The 13,448-nt window shown below is 40.2% G+C and overlaps 1 protein-coding gene across 1 annotated transcript in view; it reads left to right on the plus strand.

Annotated features, from left to right (window-relative positions):
- The window catches only part of ntm (neurotrimin), a 502,481-nt gene that overhangs the window by 46,334 nt on the left and 442,699 nt on the right, over nucleotides 1-13,448 (plus strand). The window lies entirely within an intron of this gene.

The raw sequence follows: 13,448 nt of genomic DNA on the forward strand, positions 1-13,448 counted from the left end.
ACAACACAGCCCTCAGGTTCATAGGGACACACAAACCTCTCCACCACGATAAGGTGATGGTTCCCCGGAGAGGTACATCATCAACTATATTGCATGCACAATATGAAAATGAATATAAAAGTTTACACAGAATTTAAGGGGGTTATTCAAAGTTCAGCTTAGTTGAAACTGACATTTTTCAAACACTACCATCATTTTCTAAAACGCCACATGAGAAAGTGGTAGCCTATATCTCACGCCACTGTTTGTCCAAATGTAGACATATACGATACACCCTTCATACAGTGTGAATGCTATTTAACCCTCTCTGTCTGTTTTACCTTTTAAATTAACTATACTGTTTGTAACTAGTGTTCCTACAGATTAGAAAGAGCAATTTTGACATGGGGGGATAAAGTCATATGCTAATTTGCATATGTGCGACGTCAGTTATTTGCATAAAGCTTAGTGGATTTGTCAGAAAGGTAGATAGAAAGAAATAGAAATCTTAAGCCAAACAATCACAAACTCAGAACAGGAATTAATTTTTCCATATAATTGTTACTAGCCTATCTTGGAAGTAAAAAAAAATAATTCGACAACGGGAGGGAAAAAGATCAATAAAGAATTCTCATAATAAGCTAGCTTGGCCAGGGCCAGTTCAGCTGTGTCTTTCTCCCGTCGTGTCCCGCTGTCTCACCTACACCGACCCCCGCACCCTGTCCCTTCTCCCCTTTCTATCTGCCTGCGCACCAAGCGCAGTGTTGCCGCACATGGGGAAAGAGGGGAGGGGCTGCTCCTCTGATCCTCAAAAAAACACATTCGCAGAGAGGTGACTGTTTTTGCGGCCACAGGAGAGAAATACCTTGTACAATACTGGAGAGTTAATACAGAAAGTCACAGTTTTTTCTGCAGAAAGTCGCCATATTTGTTGCTAGTCGCTTTTGTAAAAAAAAAGTGGCTAAAGGGGGTCTGAAAAACACTGTTTTCATGGAGACAGACGTTGTGTGGACAGGGTGGAGGGCTGTGTATGTGTATGTGTGTATCTGTGTGTGGATAGAGTGACAGAGAGATGGAGGAGAGCAGGGAAAGGAAATGCAGCTGAACAAATGGTTTTTTAAATAGGGTAAAAAAATAATAATAAAGAAACGCGATGTGTGGCGGCCCGCCACAAATTAGTCTGTGTGGGAAACACGGGTAACTTTTTAATGTTTCTGAAACTGTAATATTTCATCTGATGATCATAAATGACCTGTAACAGCAAACAAGAACAGTGAAAAGAACAGTAGTTTTATATAGTTTTTATTAATGCCTCTGCCTGAGGCAGATATTTCCCGCAAAGTCACAACATAATTTACGGCATGTAGATGCTACAGTAACACATTCTGACAGGTCCCAGATTTGGGGAAAAATAGAGCCTGTGTGTGTCCAGCAAGGTAAAATGTAGCAGGAGATATGGCCTAATTGTATTTCAATGTTATTTTAGGTTATCTGCTGCAGTTATGGCTGATACATCACAGGAAAGAAGGAAATTAAACAAAGAACTCAAAGCTAAAAGGGAAAGTGAAAGATGACTGGCAGAACTCCCAGTCACAGCTCAGTCGGGCTGGAGACAGTTACGGGATTGAAATCAGTCCCTCCAGGTCTTTTTTTGAGATTGCTGTTGGAGGTCATGGAGGGACTGATAAATGATTAAAAACTCACCCCTTATTGGCCCGCAAGTATGTAATACATGTCTATTTCATGATGAAATAACTAAGATGTGGTAGTACGTCAGTAGCCAACATTAAATTACGTCCCTCTACCATTTAGCGTGACCATTTATTCCTGTCAGTCCATGTTAGTGTACTTACTGTTTTTTTCCCCTTGTCCCCCTGTAACGGTACTTGTGTAAAGCGTTTGAGTAATAAAGTGCATTTATGAAACCCACAAAGTTATTATTACGTTTTTTGCTTCAACAAACTGATCAAAACATTCATTGCAACTATATGACCTCCCAGTACTGCTACCTCAGTAATACAGTGATGTACAGCAGCGTAAAGACAAGACCTTTTAGGACAGCTGTGCGGTAAAAACACTACCACTGTTGTCCAAAGCAGCTGCTAGAATCAACACAAACTGAAAGTTACATATAGCCACTTCAAGATTGACTAAAGCAGACTGATAGTGGCTTTGACCTCCATTTGTGTAAGTAGTGCCAACTCAATCTTCCTTTGCAACATAAATCAGTCAGCATGGCTTGCAGTGGAAAATAGTTAATACATTAATCCAGTCTGCGGTTACATACTACTAATTTGTAACAGCAAATGTTTTTTTAGAAAATAATGAAGTCACAAAACGTTCCAACAAATATCTATCTGCTAAAAGTTTTACTGACAAAGTATCCACACGTATGCTCTTTCACTCAGTGCACTTGTTAAGGTTAGGGAAAGATAAAGATCCTTGTGTTGGTGACTTATTTAAAAAAACTAAAAAAACAATAGTGATGTTGTAGTGACTTGTTGCATTACACAGCTGGTTTTCTGACACATTTACTTGAATAATTACTAAGAAAGCAAACCATGGTGTCAAAGTCCTGACACCAAGTCCCCCCCCCCCCAGGAAGCCTGCTGAACATAACTCCCACTATTAAACTCCTGTTATACAAAGTTACTTCTTAAGTAAGTTTAGTCTAGTTGAAAGGGTTTAACAAACACCAATGTTGAGAAGTTGTTATACTGTGTGTGTGTGTGTGTGTGTGTGCGTGCCTCTACAGAGCTTTGTGACGCCGGCTACAGACCTCCGTAGTATCAGCAGCAGTAGTTGGTGGTCCAGTTGGCTGAGAATTAGGGACTTTGAGCTGGGTACACAGCACCACAATCTGCTGGTGGACATTTTGGTTAAGGGCTTTGCAGCGACGTAAATTAAGATTTGGCACCAAAACGATGATTAGGAAAAAGATTGTTGTTTGGATTAAACCACTCGTTAGGAATAAGCATTTTCTGGGTGGATGGCTTTAGTTTTCCCCGGTAAGTGAACTCCACTCTCTGTCATGAAAGTCTTTTTATGTTAACGTCCACCCATCCCCCCAACTTGCTCCCTGTTAATAATAAGAGTTATCTCAAGACACATAACAGATAGAACAGGTCTAGACAACAGTAATTCCATGAATTCCCCCAAGAGCAAGCATTTGGTGCGACAGTGGAGAGGAAAATCTTCTGTTTTCGGAAGAAACCTGGGACAGACCCAGACTTAAGATGCAGGCTTGGGGGTGTAATGAATAGTGGCAATAACAGTAACAATAAAAGATAATGGAACAGTGACTAGATATTTTAGTTTGTATTAGTTCATTGCATAGCAGGGCACTGCAGGGCATTACAGCAGCCGTCAATGCATTGAATACAGCTAAAGAAACTTGGAATACCAAGGAATTACAGTGCTTAACTTGTAGCTTTTTGAATGCTGAGCAGATGCATTGTTAAGTGATTCACACTCTTTTACTCTTTCCAGCTTTTGTCCTTCCCAGGAACTGTAAAGGTTGATTTGTATGTTCCCATTTCACACTGTAAATCAATCTCCCTTTGTGCGGTAATCATTTATTGACATTGGTATAATATTATACAGTGATACTTTTAGTAACCAATACCTATCTGCAGACAGCTTATTGTGATCGGAAAAAAGCAGAAGAGCAACTACAAGACCCATCAGTGGTGTTTTAGTGAAAGAAGAAAAACAGGATATAGTGGATGTTGCTGGCTTGAAGATAAAATAAGTTCATGCAGTCAACTTCCTCTCTACCTGTGTGTGGAATTACCCATATTCATCATCCCCCCCCCCCCACACACACACACACACACACACACACACACCCGGAGTGTGGCTACACACTCATAATGTTAATGTCTGTGTCGTTCTGCATCATAAAATCTCAGCACTGCTCTGCTGTTCCTACACACTGCCCAGAGGCCCACCCCTTGCTCTACATCACAATGCATTCCTTGCTATTAATCAATTTAATTGATGCATTATTACAACAACAATAGACTTTCACCCAGGAGACTGGGGATAATGTCTGGTTTTTGTCCTGTGCATCACAAAATGTACTGTATATATTTGATCCCACCCACCATCTTTTCCTAAACCTAAGGGGTTTATCCTGCACGTGTCTGTGTACATTATATCTATACACAGTTTTCAGCGTTACACAGGGTATACCTTTGTATCAGTGGAAAGTCTGCTAACTTTTTGCCATAGCCTCCACTGATATAGATTCCATTAGGCACCACTGCTGTGTAGTCATATTGTGGACTCACATCCCCGGAGAATTCAAATTTTCCACTGAAAAACTTTGTTCTTCAGCGTTAATTACTGTAGGCCAATGTTTTCTCTCACCCTGTAATTGCAATTCAGAAAAACAATTACATATCATTCAGGCAGCATGATTACCTCCTGTCACTCCAGCCTTCCGTGCCATAATTTAATATTTTGCTCAATGATCACTCAGAGGATTCATAAAGGCAAAAGAGGCTCCCACTCATAGTACATTTCCTTGTCATCTGCCTGTTGGTCTGATAAATGCTGGGTTGAGGGAGGCACTCTGGTTTGACAATGTGCCATTAAGCCATCCACAGAGCCACTCTTGCAGACGCTAGGTGATTAATGTCTTCTCCTTCTGCCCATAAAGAGCTTCAATAATAAACCTGAATTAACAAGCCCTTGCTTGTGATGATGAGATGGGTAAACACAACGCCTTCTGTATGAAAACAAACCTAGCCACGTTGAAGTACTTCTTTTAGTCCCTGTGTTGTCTTTAGGTCAAATCTCACTCGTTTCCAAAGTTTTTTTTATATCAAAAATATGGTTTTCAACCAAATTGTCCAAAAATTACTTAGATGCATGCATGCACGTTGTGTGGAAGCCATACAACATTTTTAGCAGGTAAAAGTAATGATTTACTTCCATTGAATTGTGGGTGTTTTATTCAAATTTATATTTGACTTGTCATTCCTCTCCCCTTTTAATTCTAAGCTCTGCTATACAAATAAAGGGCTGGAATGCCCCAAAAAACAAATCGAAAAGAAGTGATGATGGATGATAACGGACACAATAGGAAACCGTTATTTGAAATACAGTATAACATGTGGTAAATTAAAAAAAAACAATAATGTTCTAGGCCCTACAAGAGTTGTGAGATTTCAATGTTGGAAAGATAGAAGCCTGATAGATACATTAAAGTCCATCAAACTCTCTCCATATCGAGACGATAATCACGTCTTTTGATCTGTTTAAATTTTTTTTTTAAATGAAGCATGCATATGAATTATTACTTTTTTTCTGCAGTGTGAGGAAACTGAATCCACCTTGGGCCTAATTACCACAGTGAAACAACAAGAGGCTTCAGCTGTACTGTGTTGCAAGACATAACTGGAGTCAGTAGAAATGGGAACACAAACAAGCCTTGTCACCGTGTACATAGATGGGCATTTGGAGGTTAATATGATGCATAACGCAGGTGGAAATTTACATTTCATACACAAAACAGTCTCCTATTTTGAGAAGGGAACAAGGTTTTACGCGCTGTGACATTTATGGTTTCTACCTTCATCATTTTTCAATTTTGGCAGCACCTTGATGCTGCTGTCAGGATGTTTGGGAATGCAGTATGTGTTGAATGTCATGTCACGCATAAAATTGGATTCCATTTGGCCAGTAGGTAAGATATTAAAGTTCCACTGCGTACCCTATAAGATAAACAAGCATGATTGCTGTTGCTCGGCAGCATTGTCTTATCACAGTTCAGTTGATGTTTGGTTCTGTGACCTGAGGTTTATAAAGCATCCTACTCCACACTCAGAACCTCTCAGTGTGATAAACAAAGTTAGAAGTCAAAGGGAAAAAAGTTTTCATGAGTAAAGAAACAGCACTACGTTGTTGCTGTACCAGGATGTTTTTGATGTTGTGGAAACAAATTTGAAGGCAACAGCGGGAGCTTTATTTAGCAGCAAATCAACTGATACTATATTTACTCAAATGTGATAATATTACATGCTTTTTTCACTTACAGAATAAGGTAGGTAATGCTAAAATCCGGGTTTCCGGGTTCTGGGAAGTAATGTCGGACTCGTTCCAGGTGAGGGTTGGCCTCCGCCAGGGCTGCGTTTTGTCCCCAATCCAGTTTGTAGTATTTGTGGACAGGATATCAAGGTGTAGTTAGGGTGGTTAGGAGTTGCAGTTCGGGGGGCTGGGGATCTCATCGCCACTTTTTGCAGATGATGTGGTCCTTATGGCAAGTGAAGGACTTTAAATACCTTGGGGTCCTGTTCATGAGTAAAGGGACAATTGAGCGTGAGATTGGTCGGAGAATCTGCGCAGTGGGTGCAGTATTACATTAAATTTATTGCACCATTGTGACGAAAAGGGAGATGAGCCAGAAGGCAAAGCTCTCGATCTACCGCTCAGTTTTCATTCCTACCCAAGAACGAGATCCAGGGTACAAGCTGGGGAAACGGGTTTCCTCGGGAGGGTGGCTGGCGTCTCCCTTAGAGATAGGGTGAGAAGCTCAGTCATCCGAGCTTGGGGAGGAGCTTGGAGTAGAGCCGCTGCTCTTTTGCGTCTAAAGGAACCAGTTGAGGTGGTTCGGGCATCTGGTAAGGATGCCTCCTGGGCACCCCCCTAGGGAGGTGTTCCAGGCACGTCCAGCTGGGAGGAGGCCTCGGGCAAGACCCAGGACTAGGTGGAGGGATTATATCTCCAACCTAGCCTGGGAATGCCTCGTGATCACGCCAGTTGGAGCTGGTTAATGTGGCTTGGGAAAGGGAAGTTTGGGGTCCCCCGCGACCCAATTATAAGATAAGCGGACAAAGTTGGATGGATGGATGCCAAAATGTAGGGCTTCTGCTCTTTATTGAATAATCTACATATTATATCATTATCTCAATTTATCAATTCATTGTTTACTATATTCCGATTTGTCGGCCGATATACAGTGTATTTAAAAGCCCCAGTATTTAAAAAAATTATATGATAATAATAATTTAAAATGTTTAATCGTCCATTGTAACTGCCAATACCGTTGGGCACTACTATTCAATAAATGATCAAATGATAAAATAGTGGACATTGCCCAGTAAACTTCCCAGAATAGAAGTTCACAGGTTCATGTGCTAAAAAAAGTCGAAGAGCAAATTGCTCATCAAATGTGTCAATATAAAAAACAATATACTAGGATGAGTAATTTTTACTAAATACGTCTGTACAAACTGATATTATTGGCAGTAACCTCAATATTAGGGTTTTACAATATGTTTTTTTTATTAGTCATTGCAATATCAACTGGTGAACGACAGGGATTTTTTGTACTAATTGAAAGAAATATCAGTAGAAAATTGCACTTTAAAATATTCTTTTCTACTTGTTCAATCAAAGGATTTTGGAAATGTTTTCCCTTCATTTGTTTTCAATGCAACAATAGCATATAACAATCGCCATAGCATATCATGTACTGTAATATGGGTCTGATCTTGATGCCCATACATTGAAAGGATGAGCTTTGTCAATTTTCCACATCATGGATTTGAACTTGCCAATCCGGATTTCTTGGAGGTGGGAGGCAGCAAAGACGGGTGCATGCTGGGTGGTTTCTGTCAGTTGAAGTGGCCATAGAGTGAACTGAACAGTTAGGCCACGTTAGATCTTTCAGAGGAAAATAAGAGTTGATAAATATAAGTGCAGGGGAATGAGTCCATTTTGAACTTTATAAACACTCAATGTAACAAGTACAAAAGACACAAAACGGTACAAATGCAGCTGAGTACAATGTAGGAGCAGAAAAATAGAAGCAGCCCACCGCCCCTCCCTCACAATGCCAACAACAACCTTAACAAGAGAAAAAAGTAGGAACACAGATGAAATATGATAGTTCACAATGAAATAGGGGACAATGATATCATTCACTTGCATCTAGCCAAAGACTGTGAATTTAAATTGTTGCACAGTTTTTTTTCTACAGTTAAATCCTGGGGATAACAAATGTCTTATTTGAGAATAAAATGACATACTTAAGCTATAGTGTGTCCGTCCCCCTCATGAGGAATCCTAAGTAATGACAAGAAAACTGTTGGCATGACCGCCCCACCCCCCTCCTCCACGCAGTTGCTAGTATCCAAGGAGGATTAAATAAACATGGACTCGTCAGAAGAGGTCATTATCTATACTCGACTCTCTGTGCGGGAAAGTCACCGGACGACACAGTCTTCTAGATGTAGTTATAATGAGAAATACAGAGAAAGTTGTGTGGAGCTGTAGCAACTCATTTGGCAATGGCTTGAATGTAACGAACATTCATAAATATCACGTTACGCTCTAAAGATTTAAGTAATGTATTTCAAATACAAGCTACACAAATACAAAGTGGTGTGTTACAAATTGCATCTTGTATTTTTCTGTCCAACAAAATACAATTTACAAAATACAGAAAGGTATCGAATGCGTTTAATAAAAATTCTGCCCATCTCTGATTGCCTGCCTGAAAGACATCAAGCCACTCACACCAGTGAGACTGAATATCACTACAGAGACAGACATTTCAACCAAAGTGTCCAAAAAAGTATTCAAGTGACTGCAATCCAGTCAGTGCTGCGAGATCCTGCATGCTTACTGCATTGCCTGTCCTATTTCATGTTCTAGGGCACCTGAAGCGTTCCTGTCTGTGCTTAGGATTGCTGAGCTCTGGGGGACAGTGCAACAAGCAGCTAATTTTCCTACTCTGGCCAATCTCTCAGAAGCATTGGCCAAAGCCTACACCATTTGGAGAAGCCTTCCAGATTGTGCAGTGCAAGCCCTTACTGAAAGCCTATTATTAATGGAAAGGTCAAAGCAGGGTGGGTGGTTAGATAGGAGCAAGCAGATACTGTCAGTTATCTCCCCTTCACTGTCCAGGACCCAGGAAAGTAAAGAAGAAAGGAGCGAGCTCATAGAGGTATTATAGCACAGTATAGCTTTTACTGTGCATATCGGTGGCGTGCTTCAGTGGACTAAATTCCCATACATGCTTGATGGTGTAAAACCTCTTCAGCTGCCAGTCATTGTGATAGGCATGCTCTCATCTATTCCATTCTGGAAAGCTGATGGTACCCATATAAAAAATGCTGCATGGTTTCTTCAACTCGGACTGCCACTTGCAATTATTTTCATGGTCCATCAATCGGCCCATTATTTTCTTGATGTATGAAATTGTTTGGTCTCTACAATTTCAGAAAATGGGGGGTTGTGGATCATTGTTTCCCAAAGCCCAAGGTGTCGTCCTTGAAGGTCTGGTTTTGTCGACGACTCAAAGATATTCTGTTTACTGTTCCAACATGTCCTGAACAACATATCCACATTCAACAAGCTAGAATCAACGAATTTTTTACTCAAACCGTATTATCAATTTTTAAAATAGTTGGCAAGCAATACATGTATTAGTTGACCATTAATTGATGAATTTAACAGCATCAAAGACAGTGTTTGAATTCAATAATTTTCTAATTAATAAAAAGAAATGAACAGATCCTTGTGGTCTATCATTAGTCATTATTTGCTACACACATTAACTACAGATGTCAGCTGTTGTTCAACATTGGAACGTGATAAGGACATCTCTTCTCTCATCCACAAAAAAAAAACACAAGGGTAATCATTTATGTGTACTTAGTTAAATCAACTCACATTCAAAGAGGTACTCGGATGATTTAATGATTTTTTGCCAAGAAGTCATATAAACAATCACAGGAAATAAGAGCATAGCATGATTGTTTTTTGAAAACAAACTGAAACCTAGGAGATATAATTGCTTAAAACAATATTCTGTTTCATATACAGCAGTGGATATCATTGCTTCTGTTCTTTTCTAAAGCCATTTTAAAATGTTATTAGCTGCACCTACATGTGTACGTTCAAAAGTAGTTTTAGTCGTGCAACAGAAAACTCAGATTGGACAGATGGTCTAGCTAGCTGTCTGGATTTACCCTGCAGAGATCTGAGGACCAGTTAAATCCACCAGAGTTTAAAATTCCAACACTAAGGAAGCCCAAGACCCAATTTCCGTTGGCAATGGAGCAATCCCGGAAATGGAACGTTATGGAAATAGACTAGTCCAACAGTATCGGTTGTCTGATGGCTCAGCTTCAGATAAAACAGACAGTACCAATACGCCTTTGCAAACATCACTTCTACAGTGGTGTGAAAAAGTGTTTGCCCCCTTCCTCATTTCCTGTTCCTTTGCATGTTTGTTACACTTAAGTGTTTCGGAACATCAAACCAATTTAAACAATAGTCAAGGACAACACAAGTAAACACAAAATGCAATTTGTAAATGAAGGTGTTTATTATTAAAGGTGAAAAGAAATCCAAATCATCATGGCCCTGTGTGAAAAAGTGATTGCCCACTAAACCTAATAACTGGTTGGGCCACCCTTAGCAGCAACAACTGCAACCAAGCGTTTGCGATAACGTGCAATGAGGCTTTTACAGCGTCCTGGAGGAATTTTGGCTCACTCATCTTTGCAGAATTGTCCTAATTCAGTTACATTACAGGGTTTTCGAGCATGAACGGCCTTTTTAAGGTCATACCACAACATCTCAATAGGATTCAGGTCAGGACTTTGGCTAGGCCACTCCAAAGTCTTCATTTTGTTTTTCTTCAGCCATTCGGTGGTGGACTTGCTGGTGTGTTTAGCATCATTGTCCTGCTGTAGTTTGTTTCAGTTTGTTTCCCAAGTTTGTTTCCAAGTTTGTTTCAGTTTGAGTACACGAACAGATGGTCGGACATTCTCCTTCAGGATCTCTTGGTAGACAGCAGAATTCATAGTTCCTTTTATCACGGCAAGTCTTCCAGGTCGTGAAACAGCAAAACAGCCCCAGACCATCACACTACCACCGCCATATTTTACTGTTGGTATAATGTTCTTTCTATGAAATGCAGTGTTCCTTCTACACCAGATATACTTGGACACACACCTTCCAAAGAGTTCCACTTTTGTCTCATCGGTCCACAGAATGTTGTCCCAAAAGTCTTGGGGATCATCAAGATGTGTTGTGGAGAAATTGAGACGAGCTTTGATGTTCTTTTTGCTCAGCAGTGGTTTTCTCCTTGGAAGTCTGCCATGCAGGCCATTTTTGCCAAGTCTTTTCCTGATGGTGGAGGCATGACCTAAGGCATGGTGGAGGCATGACTAACACGCTTACCTTAACTGAGGCAAGTGAGGCCTGCCGTTCTTTGGACGTTGTTGTGGGGTCTTTTGTGACCTCTTGGATGAGTCGTTGCTGCGCTCTTGGGGTAATTTTGGGTGGCCGGCCACTCCTGGGAAGGTTCACCACTGTTCCATGTCTTCGCCATTTGTGGATAATGGCTCACACTGTGGTTCGCTGGATTCTCAAAGCTTTGGAAATGGCTTTATAACCCTTTCCAGACTGATAGATCTCAATTACTTTCTTTCTCAATTGTTCCTGAATTTCTTTGGGTCTCGGCATGATGTGTAGCTTTTAAGGATCTTCTGGTGGACCTTACTGTGTCAAGCAGCTCCTATTTAAGTGATGCCTTGATTGTGAACAGGAACTCAGGTGTGGACAACCACATTTATAGTATGTTTTAACAAGGGAGGCAATCACTTTTTCACACAGGGCCATGATGTTTTTTTTTCACCTTCATAATAAACACCTTCATTTACAAATTGCATTTTGTGTTTACTTGTGTTGTCCTTGACTATTATTTATTTTGGTTTGATGTTCCGAAACACTTAAGTGTGACAAACATGCAAAGGAACAGGAAATGAGGAAGGGGGCAAACACTTTTTCACACCACTGTATCTTAGTCTATATCCTTGATGTTCCACTTTCAGGATGACTTCGGTGCCACAGGATATTCCCCCGGATTTGTGTCTTTTCTGCCGATAACTGTTAACTTCATCTGGAGTTCTAACCTCTGATAGATTTCTGAGGACTGTTTAACTGTTCCTCAGATATCTGCAGGGTAAATCCAGGCACTTAGTTAAAGTATCTGTCCTATCTGAGACACTAAAACAACTTTTGAATGTACACTCCAAAACAAGTTCCTTACCGAGGCTATTTTGCAGCACAGCTTAGCGCCGCCCGAGACAATTGTGATTGGTTTAAAGAAATGCCATTAAACCAGAGCACGTTTTTATCCAATCCCAGAATACTGTGTGGACAGGTCGCAAAACAAGACCATTTTCATCTTAACTGGACATGACCTGAACACTTTTATGAATGTCATCTAAACTTTCCAAAGTTATTTCTTTCCTTTGGTAAACATTCAGCTGCCAGCAGACATTTATCTTAGTATGTCTTTCCTCTCAGGCATTTCAGGCATCCTCCGCATTTTATGTACCACCATCTATTTTAACTGTCTTGACAAGGTTAATGGTCTCATGAATGTCTGTGTCTTTGAAATCCCGTGGGCAAGATTTCCTCACTGGAGGAGTTTTCAGCTTAGTTTGGCACTGCCTGGTGCAGAAGGGTCCCCTGCTTTGTTCTCAGCAGTTGAGTTAACTGGATGCTGAAGGCATGACAACAGGGATGGCAGTATTCTGCTCCATGCGGAGATGTTTGTGTCAAGGTGTTTGAGTCACAGTGCATCAAGGGAACAACTGTTTTGCCCCCGTAGTTGTCTACAAATATTGCAGTGATTGAGCAGCAGCGTCATACATGCCGTCTTTGACAAAAAAATCAATTTTGCAGGTGGATATGCATGAAGTGCATTAGGTATGTAGTAAGTACTCTGTCAAAAAGTTTGTGCTATTCAGTCTCTGAGCTCTGTGGAAGAAGTGGATTATACAAATAGGTTGCAATGCAGTAAATCGCTCTCAACTGTGTCTCTCTGTCATTGGTACAGTAAATGGATAAATGGATATGAATAGGTTCCCTCTTTGGTGGTGCATTAATCGCGTTAGAGATGCAGATTACATCTCTGTGTGTCTGCATAAATTATTCATGATATTGTAATTTATGGTGCACAGTTTGAAATAAACCTATTGTTTTATGAAATGATGTAACCGCGTCAACAAGGTTTTCACAGAAAAAAAAACATGAACTGCCCTTATGGTTCCATGTGTCTGAAATGGGCATGTGGTGGCACTCATGTTTAATAGGTTATGGTGAAGCCATAACACCATAACTCTGCACCTTGATTTGCTGCAGTGTTGTGTCTTGTTAAAGATGATTAGGAAGAAGCCTGCAGCTTTTAGACTTTCCCTTTTAATCAAGAGGTTCAGTCAGGATGGTTTTGTTCCTGTTAAATACTTTTTGGTTTGTTTATTTATATATATATATATATATATATATATATATATATATATATATATATATATATATATATATATATATATATATATATATTTATAGTAATTATAAGTACTATAACACGCCAGAACCTTGATATGCTTCTTACAGAGCCACTCCTTGGTTATCCTGGCTGTGTGCTTTGGGTCATTGTC

The sequence above is a fragment of the Etheostoma cragini genome, chromosome 13 (genome assembly GCF_013103735.1).
Source record: "Etheostoma cragini isolate CJK2018 chromosome 13, CSU_Ecrag_1.0, whole genome shotgun sequence".
NCBI classification, from domain to species: Eukaryota; Metazoa; Chordata; class Actinopteri; order Perciformes; family Percidae; genus Etheostoma; species Etheostoma cragini.